Source organism: Magnolia sinica, chromosome 11 (assembly GCF_029962835.1).
Source record: "Magnolia sinica isolate HGM2019 chromosome 11, MsV1, whole genome shotgun sequence".
Taxonomy (NCBI): domain Eukaryota; kingdom Viridiplantae; phylum Streptophyta; class Magnoliopsida; order Magnoliales; family Magnoliaceae; genus Magnolia; species Magnolia sinica.
This window is the reverse complement of record NC_080583.1, coordinates 79,252,468-79,272,053: the sequence shown is the minus strand read 5'-3', so window position 1 is coordinate 79,272,053 and position 19,586 is coordinate 79,252,468. Positions and strand designations below refer to the sequence as shown.

The following is a 19,586-nucleotide window of genomic DNA, read 5'->3' as shown; positions in this document are numbered from 1 at the left end:
CAATATAGCACATGCATATCGGAAAGCAATGTAAACATAACATTTGACATGTGAAATCTCATCCATAACAAGAATAAATCACTAATCGGGATTGAAAGCCTTGAAAACCATAACCTATACACTTAAAGTCCGCACCTTAAGCAAAGAAAGAACCGCCGAACTGATTTAGACGAGTTGCCTTCATCAACGGCGCAAGAATACCCTAAAATAAGGATAGAAATGAGATACAACAACACCAAGTCTAATCTAAGCTCTAACACAGGTTAGGGTTAGGTTAACTTACCCCAAAAGAACTCAGAATCGTCAGAGGAACGATTCAAAGTGAAGATTCAAAGGTGAAGAAGAACAAGGAAGAATCAAGGTGATTCACCAACCAATCTCTCTCACTACCTCTCTCTTTTCCACTCTCTTTCCAAGCTAGGGTTAGAGAAAATTCGTATGGAAATGAGAGCTAGGGTTTAAGGACTATATATAGGCCTTAAAATGATGGAAATAACCCCAGGGTCAAGGTATACTTAGGTTATAACCAAAGTACGCCTTTCTCGATCCAACGAAGCACTTCGGTGGGCCTATAACCACGAAAGGTCGGACTTAAGCTCACCGACCATGGATCTAGGTCGCCGAGTTTCCGACCGGCTCTTCAGATCACCCGTGGCGGACCACACTCAATTCAATGGTCACGAAACTCAATCAAGTCCACAAGCACTAGGATATGCCTGGGCCAACCATCCCGATCGGAGGGTGAAATTGGGTCGAATCCAACGGTCGAATGCTTAAAATCGTCGCAAAGACACGACTCAATTTCATAAAAAGCTTATTAAATTCCAACCGTTCTCACACTCTTCACTCCGAACTCAACCAAATCGACCGAGAACATCAGATCGACTTAATTTTTGAGGTGAAGACCAAGCCCAACTCAGTGACCACAACAGCCTAAGAACATCGCCATCGGACTTTCGACGCGCGCTCTAGGTCCGATCCAGATCTACCAAAAATTTCCCAGAACAACGGGATGTGGCGATGGATCGCAGATGTCAGAGTCACGTAGCGCTCACTAATCTACATGTTTAGAGCCATGCGGATACAATTTAAAGTGATTGATGCGAATTTCACAAGCAATCAAGTAGAACGCTAATTACCCCAAAAATAACTACTTAAGGAAAGATTAGCACAAAAATTCCAAGGTCGTTACACTTTTTTGTTGATCTTAGCTTTGCGATTGTAATCATTGACGAAGTTAGGTGTGATTACCCGTAATAGATTTTCACATTGTTGGCGTTGATGTGTTCGAGAAGATCCTCTCCTCTCAGATTGGTGAGCCGAAGGGCGCCTCTTAGGAGTACCTCTCGAATGATTAGCGGTCCATCCCATGAGGGTTTGAACTTTCCTTTGGAGTTTGGTAAGTGCGGTGGTAAGATACGCTTCATGACCATGTCACCAACTTTAAAGCTCCTCTTCTGAACCCTCTTGTTGTAGGCCCGTGTGATCCTTCTTTGATAGCATTGTGAGTGGCTTAGTGCGCGCATGTGTTTTTCATTTGGCAGATGCAGTTGATCAAATCTTGCTTATTGCCACTCGCCTTCCTCGATTTCGCTTTCCAGCAATACTCGGAGTGATGAGATTTTGATTTCGACTAGTAATACTGCTTTCATTCCATACGCGAGTTCGTAAGGAGTTGTGCTTGTAGTAGACCGTACAAACGTCCGATAAGCCCAAAGTGCGTATAAGAGCATTTTCGACCAGTCGCGATACATCTTGACCGTTTTCTCCAGTATTCGACTGATAGTCTTGTTTGTGGCTTCGACCTCACCATTCATTTGAGGGTGGTAGGGGCTTGACCGTTGGCACGTGATCTTGAACTTGTCGAGAAAATCGCCCATCCTTTTATTGACGAATGGAGTCCCATTGTCTGTGATAATGGCCTGAGGAATCCTGTATCGGCTGATGATATTGTTCTTCATGAACTTTACCACGTAAAATGCTATGATGGTAGTATAAGATGTTGCCTCTATCCATTTGGTGAAGTAATCTACTGCCACCAGGATATATTCATGCCCGTTTGAAGCTTTGGGGTTGACTTTTCTGATGATGTCGAGTCCCCGTATAGAGAAGGGCTATGGTGTTGTCAGATTATATAGTTCAGAAGTAGGTGCATGGATTTGGATTGGGCACTCCTAACATTTAAAGCATTTGCTGACATGTTTGCAGCAATCTGTCTCCATCAGTAGCCAATAATAACCAAGTCGTAAGACCTTCTTTGCCATCATATATCTGTTCATGTGTGGGCCACATAGTCCTCCATAGATTTTTGTCATGATTTGAGCTGCTTGTGTTTCATCCACGTAGCGGAGGACTTGATTGAAAGATCACTTGTAAAGGTGCCCCAGTGATCGTGAATTGGGCTGCCTGCCGTTGAATAGGGCGACGATCGATTGCCACCGCTCCTTCCGAGTACCTTTGATGGTCGAGGTATTCTTTGATGTCTGCGTACCATGGCTGATTGTTCGGGGAGGTCTCAGATTCGTCGATCTACAGGCAGAATGCAGGTTCTTCCTGGAGCTCTACATTAAGTTCCCACTCAGCAATTCCTCTAGGGATCTCCAGCATCGAGGCAAGGGTAGCCACGATGTCCGCAAATTGATTCTTGGCTCAGGGCATGTATGAGAATGAGATTTCTTCGAATTCCTCGATCAGATTCTCCAAATAGACATAATAAGGGATCAATGTTTCATCTTTGGTTTTCCAATCGTCATTCGTCTGATTGATGATGAGTTACGAATCTCTGAAGACCCACAACCTTTTCGCGTTGAGGATGATGGCTTCTCTTAAACCAACAATACAAGCTTCATATTTAGCTACCTTGTTGCTGCGGTGGAATGCCAACCGCTTGGAGATGGGGATTGGGATGTCGTCGAGAGAGTAGAGTATTGCTCCTACCCAACTTCCTTTTAAATTGGTGGCTCTGTCGAAGAAGAGCGTCCACTCTCTTGCCTTCCTTTCTTCTTCTTCCTTGATAAGGAGAATGTCTTCTTCAGGGAAGGTCTTCAATGGTTGATAATCAGGCAGAGAGTGTGCTAGTAAATGGCCGGTCGGTGCTTGCCCCTTAATTGCTTTCTGAGTGACATAAGTGATGTTAAACTCAGAAAGTAGCAGTTGCCATTTCGCGATCCTACCCGTTAGTGCTGGTTTTTCGAATAAGTATTTTAACGGGTCCATGCGAGCGAGTAGAAGGATTGGATGGGCGATCATGTATTGTCGAAGTTGTTGCGTCGTCCAGACTAGGGTGAGGCATGTTTTCTCTAAGATAGAATATTTGGATTTATAACTAATGAATCTTCAGCTTAAATAGTAGATCGCTTGCTCATTTCTTCCTATGGCGTCATGTTGGTCGAGGACACATCCGATTGCTTTTGCTGCGACAGAAATGTATAGCAGCAATGGCCTACCTGGTGTAAGTGGCATGAGCACTGGAGGGTTAACAGGTACTTCTTGATCTTGTCAAAGGCTGCTTAACAGTCGTCATTCCATTCCTTTAGCGAGTTCTTCCTTAAAAGCTTGAATATGGGCTCAAAAATGGGTGTGAGTTGTGCGATGAATCGGCTGATGTATTGGATTCGCCTAAGGAAACCTCAAATTTTCTTTTCAGTTCTTGGAGACGACATCTCAATGATCACTTTAGTCTTGGTCTTGTCCACCTAGATGCCATCTTCACTGATAATGAAGCCTAGCAGTTTGCCCCCGGTTGCACCAAAGACGCATTTTTGCAGGTTGACGCAGAGCTTGAACTTTTCCAGCCTGTCGAAAAGCTTCTCAAGATCTTCAAAATGTCCTTTGATCGTGTGAGATTTGACAATCATGTCGTCCACATAGACTTCCATTTCCTTGTTTATCATGTCTTTGAACAATACAGTCATGGCTCACCGATATGTAGCTACCGCGTTCTTCAGCCCAAAGGGCATAACTCAATAGTAGAAAGTTCTGCATGGTGTGATGAAGAATGTCTTCTCACAGTCCTCAACGGCCATTTTGTTTTGATTATAGCTGGAGAAATCGTCCATGAATGAGAAGATATTATGTCCTACAGTGTTATCTACCAGTGTGTCGATGTGAGGCAAAGAAAAATCATCTTTAGGACTTGCTTTATTGATGTCCTGGAAGTTGATATACGTCCTAACTTTGTCGTCCTTCTTTGAAACTGGTACGATATTTGTGAGTCATTCCGGGTAGTTGAAGACTACCAAGAAACCTAGATTGTATTGCTTGATAACTTCATCACGGAACTTTAGAGCCCATTCTGGCTTCATTCTTTGGAGCTTTTGCTTGACAGGCTTCATTTCAGGCTTCGTTGGCAAGTGGTGTACCACTAGTTTTCATCGAGCCCTGGCATGTCTTCATAAGAGAAAGTAAAGTTAGATAACCTCAGCTTCAAAGATTCCATCATCCTTTGCTTGTATTCTGGAGGTAAAGATTTACAGATGCGCACTTCTCTAGGGAGTTCCGACAATCCTAAGTTTACAATTTCGAAATCGTCTGCCACAACATTGGCCTTTGTTTCAAACTTTTTGAGGGAATTCTCTAGTTTGAGAGTCGGATCATCATTTCCCTCATTTGGGCTTCATACAAAACCATGAGTTTAAAATCTAGCTCTAGATCGAAATCGTATGAGTCAACCTTGAACTCTGGTGCTGTGATTGGTGCATTTGGCACATTGTTGTTTGTGAAGTTTTTTATTATTTTTTATTTTTAAAGAGTTTCTGGTTTTTTTGTGATTTTGAGAAATATCTGATTTTTTTGTGATTTCTGGAATATCTATTGTTTTTGTATTTTGAAGGTTTTTTATTTTTTATTTTTGCTCTAAGGGATCCCGAACAAGATGGTGTTGCAAACCATGACTAATCTTAACCTAGTTCGGGATACTAACTGCTATTTACATTGACATTTTTTTGAAAACCGGTACCCTTGGATGGCTTATCGGTTAATTCGACGGTCAGGGAGATAGTTGACTAGCTTGGTTCTTTCCCCCTTCTAATTCTGTGAGCTTGAACTGGCTGTGCTGGTGGGTCATCCGTCCTGATGACCATGATGTCAGTTGGGCTGGGTTCAAAATCTGTGTCTGACCCAATTTTTTCATTAAGGAGTTGGAGCTCTTTGGGCTCCTCAGATCCATATTTCTATGAGATCTTGATGTGTGTCCAGTCAAGGGAAGGTTACTTCCCTTTTTCGATCCAATGGAGGGGTTGCTTTAGCCCTTTGTGATTTTGAGTAGTTGGTAGGGGTGTTTCTCCCTGACCATTGATGGGGATGAGTGACACCTTGTCCTTATCTGTCGGTCTTGTAGAGGGCCCCTCTTACCCTGGATCCTTTGTAGGTGATCCCGTTCCCGTGCCCCTGGCTTCATCTGATGGGTCCGGGGTTTTTGCCTCTAGCATTAGATATGCTTCTGAGGCTCTGAGGATCTTGTCCCATCGTATTGGCGACCAGATGGACTCCTGACTAAAATATTCTGACAGCTTTAGCCTATGGAAATGATCTTCGAGAGAAATCTCCATGTCTCCGCAAACCACCCCGAATTTGATAAACTGGATGGGTGTGTACTAGAATAGTTCTCTTTTTAGGCCTTGCGGCCTGATCATCTAGGGAAGGCTAATACCCCAATCCCTATCTTTGCTCATTTGCCAAAGCTTGCCTTACTGTTGTACCTTTTTTATGGAACTCGGTGCGGTAGTTCAGGATTTGATGTTCAACAGGGGGGATGACATATTCTGCAACGAGTGGGTAAGGGTTGGTGATGGAGTTCACAATTTCGAACTCAAAACTGTGATATGATACATCACCCTCTGCATGTTGAATATCAATTACCTAGATGTTAGGTTCTGAAGTATTGACAGCTACTGGTAGGATGATCTCAAGTTGTGACTTGCGCACCGAACCGATACCGAGCAAGAAGATGCCGATCAGCGTTTATTCCGAAGAAACACCGCGCGTTGCGATTTCGAGGAATCTCTACTATTAGTCCCATCAATCAACCATTAAAGCATCCCATACCTCAAGTACATCAACCCATCCCCACCTTTTTCAAAAGTCCACCATTCTTTCCACCTCACCACTCCTCTTTTCCAAATTTCAACAACAACCATACACCTTTTCACAATTTTCAACCCAAACCATCCCCCATCACTCCATCACCCATCTCTTTCTCTCTCTCTCCCTCCCTTTACAACTATCTCCCTTATTCATTTTTTTCAAAAATCCAAATCCAAGAGAGAGCACCATACGTATGAGACCCTCTCCCATTCTCTCCCAAGTTTCAAGTGTGGCCCATCTCCCACCCCTTGATCTCTCATCTCAACCATCCATTTCTCATCTTCCACCATCAAAGAGGAGCTCAAGGAACTAAGGAAGCCAAGGGAGCAAGAAGATCAAGTGGTGGGTGTTTGGATAGGATAGATTTTGATGCTTTTAAGTTGGGCCAAGTGAGGCCAACCGATCAATGGTTTGGATCTCACTTTGGACCCTAAGATGTGGCCGATGGCCCACTTGGATCATCATGATCATTCCATGATGGGGCCATTCTCCATGGACCCCATCATGATGTTTACTTCTTTGCATACCTTAGGGTCATCTAGACCATTTAATTTAGTGGAGAAGGGATCTCCACCGTTGGATCTAATTTTTATAGACCCATGTGTAATGGGGCCCACTTGATGTATGATTTAGTGCAAGGGAGGGCCCATAGTGCCGGGGTCCCTCCATCACACGGTCTCACTCTCTATCTCTCTCCCTTTTTATTTTAATTGTTTTATTTTTATTTTTATTTTTATGTTAATGAGGTTATGTGGCCCACTTGAATGGACCCCACCATAGGGTATGTATTCCATCCAACTCACCTACGAGTGGGGCCCACCTTGTGTGTAGTATACACACCATCCTCCATGAGGTGGCCCACATAAGCAAGGCCCACCTCTAGTATATTTGCAGAGTCCAGCGTCCAGGGACGCTGGACGTTACATGGGAAAGCTAAATTTTAGCTAGGTTTGGGGTGGTTCACTTGTGTAGACCCCACCTTGATGCATGTATTAAATCCACACCATCCATTCCCTTCCCAAGCTCTTTTTAGCCGTTGACCTGAAAGATGGGATCCATCAGACTTTCAGGCGGGCCATACCGTAGCAAATGGTGGTCTTTACCATTAAAACCTTCCCTATTGTTTTTATGCACCGAAACAGGTCCAATATTGGGCTCGTTTAACTTGTCTAGGGCCATGGAAGGCCATTGGATGGAGTGGATGGCTTGGATATGGACCCCACCAGTAAAATCCTCAATAAAATAGAAATCAAAAAAAAAAAAAAAGGGATCACAGCAGCTATTGCTGCTGTGTCAGGCGCTGCCTGCGCACCTGCGCTCGGGCGAGCGGGCGACCGGACAGCTTCTCACGGCTGTAGCCGTGGGCCCCACCTTGATGATTATATGCTATCTAAACCGTTCATATGGTGGGCCCCTACCTGACGTGGGCCCACCCCAAAAATCAGCTTGATCCAAGACGCAGGTGGCCCACACCGTATGAAACCGTGGGATTGAACATTTACCTTTGAAACCCTTTTTGGGCCCACAGAAGTCTTGGATCAAGGTGAAACTTTTTATCACCCTTCATCTAGGTCTGCTTGACCTTATTAAGGGTTTGGATGACATATAAACATTATGGTGGGCCCCACATGGAGCCCACAGTGATGTATGTGTTTTACCTCCACCGTCCGCCTGGACGGTGGAGCCCACTGTGTGTGTGCGCGTGCGTCTGTGGGTGGGTGCATGCGTGTGTGTGCGTGCGTGTGGTGTATGCATGTGTGTATATTTATATATATATATATATATATCTATATATATATATAATATTATATTATATATAATATCATATGTATTATATATATATATATATTATATTATATCATGTTTGATATAATATTGGTGGGAGGCCCACCTTAGTTTGTTGTGGCCTGTGATTGAGGCCCACCTTGATATAGATGTAAGGCCCAACTGTCGAGGCCCATTTGATGTAATGGGGCCAATGAGTTGAGGCCCATTTGATGTGCACATGGGGCCCAATTGGTGAGGCCCATTTGATACATATAAGGCCCAGGTGAGTAGACCCATTTGATGTACATATGGAGCCCAACTGTCGAGGCCCATTTGACACGTGTAAGGCCCATAAGCTTAGGCCTATTTGATATGTTCTGAAGCCCCCGGGTTATAGCCATTGCAATGTGCATAAGGCCCATTGGTGTGGCCCACTTAATGAATGTAAGGCCCATATGACTTGGCTAATTTGATGTATTTAAGGGCCCAATGGATGTACCTAAGGTCCATTGCAATGTGTGATCCCAAAATAACTTATGAAATGATATTTGTGGCAGTCGTGCCTTGGGAGCAATGTTGGTTTGACGTCCACATTGTAAGTGTAGTGTGGTTAAATGTCCGCATTATGACTTTCCCTTGGGCCCACTGGTAGGCCCATATGTGTAATATGTAGGCCGTCTAGGCCCGTCTTCATTATGAGCATCATCCACCCCATATAACATATTTAATTCCATGATTCATGATCATATGCATCATACGTATGCTTGATATGAGGAATGACTAATCATAGCATAGCCTTCGGGCAGATTGTTTAGGGGCTCCAGTACAGGGGGTGTTGCCCTACATGAGCGCACGATACGCGCAGGATTGCTGTATGACTGGATAGTGTGATTCATGCATTTGCATTGTGTGATATTGTCACCGTACACCCTAGCGACATCGGGGCCATAGCCTCCACGGACGCATCGTGGTTGGCAGGTGGGATACCGAAATCTGTTCTACATGGGGTGCGATAGATATCCCGGGTGAAAGTCCCTAAACCCTTATGGTACCAGGAGGTTGCTCCAACGTCTAGACCGAGTGGGTGCATGAGCGCGGGGTGCCGATTAGCAGACGGTTGCGCTTTCCACCGTGTCGTGGTCGGTTGGAAGGGGGTGCGGCCTTACCGCCCGAGAGTAGGGGCAATGCTAGGTTGGTTCGACCGGCTCGAGGAATGGGTCCGCTATTGACGAGCCGAGCCCGATATTGGCGGCGGATAGTGAGGTCTTTTCCACTCACCTTATTGCGCGCGATGGGGCGGCAATCGGCTTGGAGTGTACTAGACCCCAGTGCCCAGATTTGAGCCGTATTGACATGTGGACTTAGATGAGGATTTGTATGCTTGACTTGCATTTTGCATTGCATGGCCTTGGTATGGCCGACATCATTCTTTGCACCGCATGGCCTTGAACGGCTAATGGGATTCTTAGCATTCATCAGCATGTTCCGCATTACTCTGATACTGCATGACTACATTATCACCTTGAGCATACACTTTCACCACCCTCTAAGCTTTCTATAAGCTTATGCACGACCGTTGCGTGCAGGTGACGTTGGATCGCAGCGGCGCTGAGGCGCGTGGGTGATCTTCTTTTGGAGTTTTGGTCTATCTTCATTGTATTTCCCTTATGCTCATTGTACTTGTAAAGTTTTTGATTATAGTGGAAATGTGATGGAGTTTTTGGTTGTTGTTTGTGGGTTATGCCTTTGGTTATGCTTAGTACGAATCAAACTGATATTGAAAATCCTCCTCGTAGCATCCCAGGATCGAAACCTGGAGAATGGGCGCTGTGAGCCGAGAATGGGGTTCTACGGAGGCTGTCGGCACCGGATTCGGTGATTGGGAATTTTGTGAACCTGGTTTCCGAGTTCGGGGGGATGACATATTCTGCAACGAGTGGGTAAGGGTTGGTGATGGAGTTCACAATTTCGAACTCAAAACTGTGATATGATACATCACCCTCTGCATGTTGAATATCAATTACCTGGATGTTAGGTTCTGAAGTATTGACAGCTACTGGTAGGATGATCTCAGGTTTGGCCAGTACAGAGATAATTCAATTTCCAGAAGGAAATTTAACCCTTTGATGGAGAGTGGATGGGATCGCTCCAACAGCATGGAACCAAGGTCGCCCCAACAAAAGGTTAAATGAGACAGAGATATCAAGGATTTGGAATGTGACAAGGGACATATCTAGTCTGATCTATATCTCTATGTCTATCTCTGCCTCTACCTACCTTCGAGAGTTATCGAAGGCTCTGACACTCATGGTACTGGGCTTGATGGAAGATGGTTAGATCCCTAGACGTTCGGCAGTCCTCATGGGGCAAACATTAAGCTTGATCCGTTGTCAATGAGGACGAGAGGGACCTTGAGATCCCTATAACGGACGGCTATGTTGAGCGAGTGCTCATGTTTGTGGCCCTCTGGTGGTAGCTCGTCATTTGAAAATGTGATTGCTTATGGTGCGAGGAGCTATCCTATCATGTGTGCCACCATTTCGGGTGGTATGTCAGGAGAGATGTGTGTGTTGTTCAAGGTCTTTACAAAGATTTCTTGATGCGACTTCAATGTGCACAAGAGTTCCCAGATGGAGATTTGTTTAGGAATGGTCTTGAGCTGAGCTGTTACATCGTAGGCAGTATCAGCCTTATTGGCCGTTCCCGATAAAGTTCATCGAGTTTCTTTCTGGTTCTAATTGTCTCTCTTAAAGTAACGATCATTAGGGTTCATGTTACCTACCTTAGCACATTCCAAGTAGTGCCATGGGATTGCCTTTGTGTTATAAGAAGGAACTGTTCTTCCTTCCAGATATACCTGTTCTTGAGATTGCGAAGTTGTTATCAGCATGGTTTGTGGTAAACACGGGGGTTTTCCTTGGAGTACGACCGGATCCTCATAGAGTTTCAGTCGTTTAACGATGGGACTCTTCTTCCTTCTTTGAGATGTATTTTATGAGGGAGGGATCCTTAGGGGATATTCCAATTGATGGGGTAAAAGAAGGAAGCTGGGAGATTATTCCTGGACCAGAGGTGCCCCTTGTAAGACTGAAGGGGTAAGATCTGGAAGTCCTGCTTCTAGGATGAGAGGTTTAGAATTCGACCTGTTTGGATATGAGGGAGTTGATGGTGGAGGTGCCCCTTGGAGAATGAGAGGCTGAGAGTTTGACCTGTTTGATGCTGGAGATGCTCCTTGGAGTATGAGAGGTTGCACTGCTGATGCTGCTTCGAGAAGTACCTATGGTTTAGGCGGATGTGCCTGTAAGTATTCTCATGACTGATTTGCCATATCGGGCATGATTGCTTGTATGGAGTGATGTGAAAAGGAGTACGAGGAACGTCCTTCCCCAATGTTATTGATGGTAGAGGTGCCTGATGTGTTAGGCCCTGCTTGATGTGGTGGTAGGGGATTCTGGAGAATGTTGGCTTGAATCGTAGCATTGGCTTGTGGGTGATCGTGATCTTTTGGCTTTCGATCAAGTCCTAGACCACGTGTTTCGAGGCGAAACAACGGTCTGTTGGATGGCCTCGAGATTAATGGCATGCGTAGTACTCATTTTCATTGTAGCTAGGGGGCAAAGGATTCAGTGGAGGCTAAGGTTGGAGTGGTGTAAGAAGTTATTTTTGCACTAACATTATCATGATTCGAGTGTATGTTTGTGCCAATGAAGTGAATTTCCTAGCCAGCATTGCTTGCTTGTTTGGATATGGGTATTGCGGATTTCCCCTAGGCTGTTGTTGTTGCTATTGAGGTGGCTGTGCCAGATATCCCTGTTGAGTTTGCTGTGGTTGGTATTGTCGGTTTTGATGTGGCCCCTATTGTGGAGCATGCTAGTTGCCTTAAGCGGCTGCAACGATGTTGTTTACTTCTGTGGCACGTTGCACGAGAGCAGTGCCGTTCCCATTCCCATATCTGATGGGTTTCCCCTTGTCTTTGTTTCTTTTGATTGAGGGGGCCTGATGTGGCCATGGGGAGATGTTTCTGGTCCTTATCCCGGCTTTTACCTGTTTTCCAGCCTGGATGAGTAGGGAGAAGTTCACATATGGGTACGAGATCAGGTATCCAGAGATGTTCGGATTCACTAAATGGATGATCATGGATATTTGCTCATCATCGATGGGATTTCTCATCCGAGCTGCCATGGCTCGTCATTATCCCACATAGGCAAATAATGATTTGTCAGTTTTCTGCCTCAAGGTAGCCAAATCTGCTCTCCTTGGAGCCATGTTCAGATTGTAGGAGAATCCGTCAATGAATGCCTGGGAAAGTCTTTCCCAGGTCCTAATCCGATGACTATTAAGTGACGTATACCAGTCTAAAGCATCACCTTTGAGGGATTTTTACAAGAGCCATATCAAGGCCCCATTATTCCCAGTGATTGCATTGAGTTCCTCATAAAAAGCTTTCAGGTGTGCTGTGGGGCCCGTACTACCATTGTATCTTTTGAATTTTGGTACCTCAAAGTTTTGAGGTACCCTGTCATCTGGAAAGGGACACAAGTCCCTGAATTTACTGGATAGATGATCCACTTCTTGTTGCCTCTACAGCTAATTTTGCATCATTTGGAGCTGTTCTCGCAGATCCTCGATCTGTGACTTGTTTGCCTGTGGATATCTTGCCCCATGCTGCATAGCTTAGGCCGCTTCCTCATCGTAAGGGTCTATCTCGTAGACCCGTTGATTTCCATGAAAGAGGGGTTGTTGGAAAGAATATGGACTCCCAGTTGTGGGAGGTACCTGGAATTGAACTCCACTCCCTTTTGGGGGAGGGTGTGATGTTTAGAAATGGCTCCCGCCCGAGGTATCTACCAAATCCGGAATGTGACTCTAGTTAGGGGGAGTAAGTTGGACTCGAAATTGACCCCCTTCGTGGGCATCCACCAATTTTTGTCTGTGACTCCCGTTAGTGTGTTGTGATTTGATTGTTGTTGTTCCCGTTTCTGGAGAGATGTGCTGAGTAATGAATTGGAAGATGTGTGGGAGGATTGCTCCCATTTGTCTGAGGATGTTAGTGATCTTGTGTTGATTTTATGAGGAAAGGTAAAACGAGATTTGTTGGTGGAGGAAGAGAGAAAGCAAAGGGAGGTTATGGGATTGAACTATTTTGAGCACTAGGTTGTGCCAACTGCGTGCTTGGTATGATGCCTGGTACGAGGCGAAGTAGTAGCTCCTGCATTACTTTAAGATTTTAAGCCATCCTGTTCATGGTTGCAGTAGCTAGTGAGTTTGTGAAAGTTGTAGGGGGTGCCGGTGCCAGTGCTTCGGGAGCTGGCAAAGCTTTCGGCTCTTGTTCTTGGGTAGCCATAGCTGCACGAGATCGGGTCATCATGACTAGGATTGGCGTCCAAACAAGTGTAAGCCAAAGATTTATTATTTTTTTTATTTTATGGATGTAATGTATGAAGAATGTCCCTTAAGATTGGAGTACCACATGTTTTTGAATCGAGTCTCGGCTAGTGTGCTCTAGCACTCCCCAGTGGAGTCGTCATTCTATGAACGCTGGGAAATCGGCGCCCACGCTTTGGCATTTGGAAAGAATGTGGTGTGTTCTTTTGATTTGTGTTTGTGTGTGGGGGTGACTTGATTAATATAGGTTTGGAGTTGTCACTAGCCACTTGATCTCAAAATCTCACAGACAGCTAGAACCTGCAGAATATGTAAAGATATAGAATCCAAAGACTCTCTTACTTTAAGTTGACTCCTAGTCTACGATCCGGAATTCTAAGTAAGGGACCTCGGTAACAAAGAGAGAAGGTGTTAGGCACCCTCTCTGCCCGTACAAGTGTATGGTCTATACTCTGTGTGGTAAGTAATCTTAAGGGACAAATGATGTAGTCGGAGTAGGACTAGGCACACTCGAATTTTTGATGTAGCAAGATCCGAGATTCTGGCAAGCTACAAAGCACACGTCTGAAGAGTGTCTAGAAAAACGGATGTAATGATGCTAATGTAGTAATAAAGAAAAAGCGGACTAGATCACCATGAGTGTCTAATGTGACAGGATCCGATATACGGCAAGTCACAAACATACGTTCAATAGTGTTCTAGAGTAACAAGGGGGTTGAGAAGAGAGAAGATGATATGATGAATACTTGAATGAAAAATGAGTTGATCTTTGGCTTGCTCTTAAGATGGTTAGGACATGGAATGTACCATGACCAACCTGGTTGGGATTGTAGGATTGAGGATGGCTTGGGGAGGTTAGGGGTGGCTAAAAGCTCGGATCTTGAAGGCTTGGAGCTCCCTTTCACCCTCACTCTCTTCCTCTCTCTCTCTCTCTCACTCTCCCCTTTAGAAATTTTGAAAAATGTGATTGTTTTTGTGTGAAATGAGGAGAGGTGAAGGCTATTTATAGCCTTTTGTGCTGGCATTTTGGTAATTGTTGGATTTGCGAAGGGTAAAACTAACATAGCAGCTTGTGATTGGTTGAGGAGAGAGAAATGCCATATGGCATGCTCTTATAAGCTCTTGAGGTTTGGTAAAATGGTAAATAGGTTGAACTTCAGGGGTAATTCTATATGAAAGTTGACTTTTGGATGGGGGACAACTGTGTGCTCAGAGGGGACACCTGTCGTATAAGGAGCGACAATCTAATTACCGCTGGTGATAGTCCGACTATCGCCTGCGTTAGTCTGATTACCGCTCGGGCTGAGTTCTCTTTGGGCTTTGGCCGAGGGGCTTCCTTCGATGTTTTGGTTCGGTCCAAAGTCTATTTTTGAAGTTTTGGCTCAAAATAATTGGGTGCATTTTTGGGAATTGTACTGATTTGCATGTCAACACTAGCTTAGGTGGTGGTCAGGGTTTAGATTAAGGTTTAGGCTAGAGTTAGGGTTCAGGCTGGGGTTAGGCTAGGGTTAAGGTTCAGGCTGGGGTCAGGCTAGGGTTAGGGTTTGATTAGGGTTTCCCTATAATACTCTATTTTTTTAAACGGTAGGTTCCACTATTGCCTTTAGTGTGGCCCACCTGAACTGTGGATGACCCTCATTTTTGGGCACATGCCCTAACTTTGATGGGCCAAACTAATAAATGGTGTGGATTTATCATGTGATACTTGTGGGGCCCAATCTCTAAAAAAAAATCAAACCACAAAGTGACATGCTGACGCACGTCACCCCATGAAACCAGGCCTCTCCTCCACAACTCCCTCTCTTTCCCACTTCTCCGTGGTACGGTTGCGGATGTGAACCCATCCACCATGCATAATATCATCATGGTGGGACCCACTCCTCAATCTAAACCTCCCATTAAACTCAAAACCCACCAACTCACCTGACATCTCATGTTATCGAGAGAAAACCATAGAGAAAATCTGTGAGGAAAAAAAAGAGCTCAGGAGAAGGGAGAGTATCCGTGAGGGTTCCACATCGAGTTCAGAGTTGATCAATCAAAGTTAGTACATGTAGAAATCAGCATCGCTTCAGATTATTTTCCTTCCATCACATAATTTTTCCATAGCAGGTAGGTGATCAATCCCTATTGAAAGATTCATAAGAAATTGCCTTATATAATCTAGACATTGAAAAATTCATAAGTAATTCCCTATTGAAGGATATTCTTTATTTGACTACTGAACCAATGCAAATATTATTATTATTATTATTTGCATTTAATATTATCTAGTGGTGATGATGAATATTTATTATGTGAACAAATTTTTTTAAATGCGATAATTCTCACAGGTGCTCTGCCTTAAAAGGATCACCATATTATTTGTTATGGGTGCTCGGATATTATTTGTTACAATGTTTCCTTATAAGTTAGATGCATCACATGTGAACAATTATTCTTTTATGCAATGATTCTTACGGGTGCTCTGCCCAGGGTCATTCTCAAAATGATCAGCATGACACGGGTGCTCTGCCCAGGGTCATTCCCAAAAGGATCAGCACGGGTGCTCTGCCCTGGGTGAGTCCCTAAAAGGATCAGTACACACGGGTGCACTGCCCTGGGCTTTTATCCCTAAAAGGTTATACCGGTGTTCTGCCGAGTGTCATACCCTGAAAGGATCAACACCGGTGCTCTGTCGTGGGTCATCCCCTAAAAGGATCAGCACACATGAGTGTTTTTCTCACTCCAAATCTTAGTATTTTTAGAAAAGCTATGTTAAACAATTTATTCATTTTATATTCATGAATGTCAAATTATTTACTATGATTTTACATCTAATGTTCGTCTTATTTTGATTAATATGTCGAGATTAAATTTGGTAATATTTGTGAGATTTTCAACTCGGAATTGATGTGATCCTATTGAGTTCTCAACTCACTATGTTTTAACCATTTCAGGTTATGAATATTTTGAAGATGCTAGGTACTACTATTAGTAGTGGAGCATGGAATGTGGTTAGATGCACGTGGCATGTTATTCTACATAGGATAAATTTTATTTTATTTTAGAACTCTGAATGTAGTAATGTTTGACTTGATTTTCTTACTTCAAGTTAAGTTAAATAATTATGCATCGATGTAATAACAGATTATGTAATTAGTTATTTTAGTTTGTGTTTGGATTTTAAAGTTTTGGGCTATGATGTGAAAAAAAAAAAAAAAGAAGATGAAATGCATATGAAATTATTATACCTTATCTTTTTATTTTTATTTTTTTAATATATAGGTCACGGGTCTGAAATTCAGGTCCTGGACACCCTATTCGGGTACCTGAATTTTGGGGCGTGACATTCCCGGTTGTCTTTGTCTTCTCAAGATGCTAGCTTGGGTGGGGTGTATACAAGAGCCTTTTTCAAATTTTAAAGGGACATAAGTGCCCTTTGCATTAAGCACAACGCCCATGAAGGCATGGTGATGGGAGTGATTGGGATGGGGTAAACACTGTGGGACCCACTATGGTGTTTATGAGAAATCCGCATGGTTCACATGTTTTGCCAATTCATTTTATGACATGATGCCAAAAATGAGGTAGATCGAAGGCTCAAGTGGGCCACACAACAGAAAACATTGGAGATCGTAAGTCCACAGTTGAAACATTCATGGGGCTGTAGAAGCTTTGGATTAGGCTATTATTTTTATTTTTTTAGTTCATTCCTATGGTAAGGTCCCTATGAGCATTTGGGCCATTTTATGTAGGGTTTGGATTGCATATAAACATCATGGTGGAGCCTAGAAAGGTTTGAACGGTAGGTAACTCCTTTCCATTATTTCTAATCGTGTGGCGCACTTGAGTTTCAGATATGTATAAAATTTGGTCTCATGTCTTAACATGATCTTTCAAAATGGATAGATAGATTGGATTTACCAAAAACATCACGATGGGCCCAACATAACTTTTGACGGCAAGAATTTTCAACAAAAGGCTTTTGCTCAAAATCCATGTCAACATGATGTAACGTGATGTAGATTGGGTAACAAGAACTATCTAAAGACAAATGGTCTTGTGGGGCCCATTGTGATGTATATATTTGATCCATGTTGTCCATCCATTTTAAAAGATCATTTTAATGGATGAGATTAAAAAAAAAATGAGGTGTGTAAAAGGCTCGTGGACCACACTATAGAAAACAATGAGATTGAAAACCTACAACTGAAAATTTCTTGGGAGCCACAGAATTTTTTAATGTAACTCATTCTTTGGCTCATGACATTAAATTAAATTCTGAATTCAATTGACAAAATGGATTCGACATATTCCATGGTGGGCCCCCAACCGTTAACATATGAAAACCTGAACCCTTAACACGTGATAAGCATGACTCAAACCCTTAACACATGACAACCTCGACCTTTAACACATGATAATCACAACTTGGACCCTTAACACATGACAACTTCGACCCTTAGCATATGACAACCTTGACCCAAACCCTTAATACATGACAACTTCGACTCTTTACAAATGATATATGTTCATTGTCTTCTAAAGAAATACATTATAAAATCCGAATACCTTAAAATCTTTCATTGTCTTTCATATGGCAACCATAACCATCTATCTCCACCTCAAATTCCTTCCGACAATCACTTCTCTCCATGACAACAACCACAACCATCCTTCTCTATCTCTAACCAAAACTGCCTTCCATCTCTAATAAAATGTTATTATGCAAAATAATAAAATAAAAATTCCATTCAAAATGTAGTCTACCTATCAGTTGCTTCCATCTATAAGAAATGTGGTCGTCGGAACAAAAACAACACTCGTTTTTAGAGCCGTAGAAGTTGGTGGTGCCCATACGCCAAAAAAGTTGATGATGATAACTATACGTTGAAAAATACAGTCGGAAGGGGTGGTGGTGGACTCCCAAAGACATCTTTCAAAAGGAAGAATAAGAGTCACAGGAAAATAACAAAGGAAGAAGAAGTTCCATATGGACACTAGGCTGCAAGTATGGGCAATTTCGTCCCAAATTTGTTTAAAAAACTGTTAGGGGGCCATCTAGGTTTTTTTTTTTTAAAAAAAGAAAAAATTATTTTTTTGAAGTCTCAATTTTTGTAGCATTTGGCATTACCACAAGGATACTTTGGTCAAAATACCTTGTAAAATTTATAACAAGTAGATAGTTATTTTTAAAATTTCATATTAAATAATAACTTATGCCTGCGTGTGTGGCAGTCATCGGTCAAAAGCTACTGAATACTTTATTTCGGTCCAATCATGAAAGATGAGTGTGGCTGCTATTCCTATGCTAAAGGAATAAAGACAAACTTAAGAGCTGTTATCACTGATTTAAACTTGTGAGCCACAAAAACCTACTATTGAAAAGAAAGAATAAGAGTCACTCGAAAACAACAAAGGAAGAAGAAGTTCCATATGGACACTAGGCTACAAGTATGAGCAATTTCGTCCCAAATTTGTTTAAAAAACTGTAGGGGGCCATCTAGGGTTTATTTTATTTTATTTTATTTTAAGTCTCAATTTTTGGAGCATTTGGCATTTCCATAAGGATACTTAGGTCAAAATACCTTGTAAAATTTATAACAAGTAGGTAGTTATTTTTAAAATTTCCTATTAAATAATAACTTATGTATGCTTGTATGGCAGTCATTGGTCAAAAGCTACGGAATGCTTTATTTCGGTCCAATCATGAAAGATGAGCGTGGCTGCTATTCCTGTGATAAAGGAATAAAGACATATACTTAAGAGCCGTTATCACTGATTTAAACTTGTGGGCCACAAAAACCATGTTGATTAGGTCATGCAAACCTAGATAAAGGTAAAAATCAAATATCAGCTTAATCCAAAATTCTTTTGGCCTCACATTCAATCAACATTATTTACTATGATGTAGCCCATGAGATTTGGATATACCAGCGGGTTACTCATGAAATTCTCATCCTCTTCAATTTTAGCATCCATAAAAACATGCTGTTATGGTGAACATAGAAAAAAGTGAGAATTACATTGATAATTAATTATTACCCCTTTAAATGCATTTACAAAGGAATTGAAAAACAAATACACCTTAATGTGATAGAGTGTTTTTCCCATTAGAAAGAATTTTATTCAAATGTTAATGGTCAATACACCATGTATTTTTTGAAACGGTTTGGTTGGTGTACCACACACCACCAACTTAGCTAGTGTGTTGTCGTCACCAAATTTTGGGGGTCCCTTCATAAAGTATGTGTTATATCCAATACGTGCATCCATTTGGCCAACTAGTCATAAGGCTTGAGTTGAAAAATAAGACAGATCCAAAGATCCAGTGACCCACACTGCAAAAAGTAGTGGGGGATTGAACA

The 19,586-nt window shown here is 42.7% G+C and overlaps 1 long non-coding RNA gene across 1 annotated transcript; it reads left to right on the top strand.

Annotated features, from left to right (window-relative positions):
• Positions 1-15,191: 15,191 nt before the first annotated feature.
• On the top strand, positions 15,192-16,415 carry LOC131218464 (uncharacterized). The gene is made up of 2 exons (XR_009157752.1): positions 15,192-15,348; positions 16,176-16,415. It is a non-coding gene; the product is annotated as an uncharacterized LOC131218464 (long non-coding RNA).
• The last annotated feature ends 3,171 nt before the right edge of the window (positions 16,416-19,586 follow it).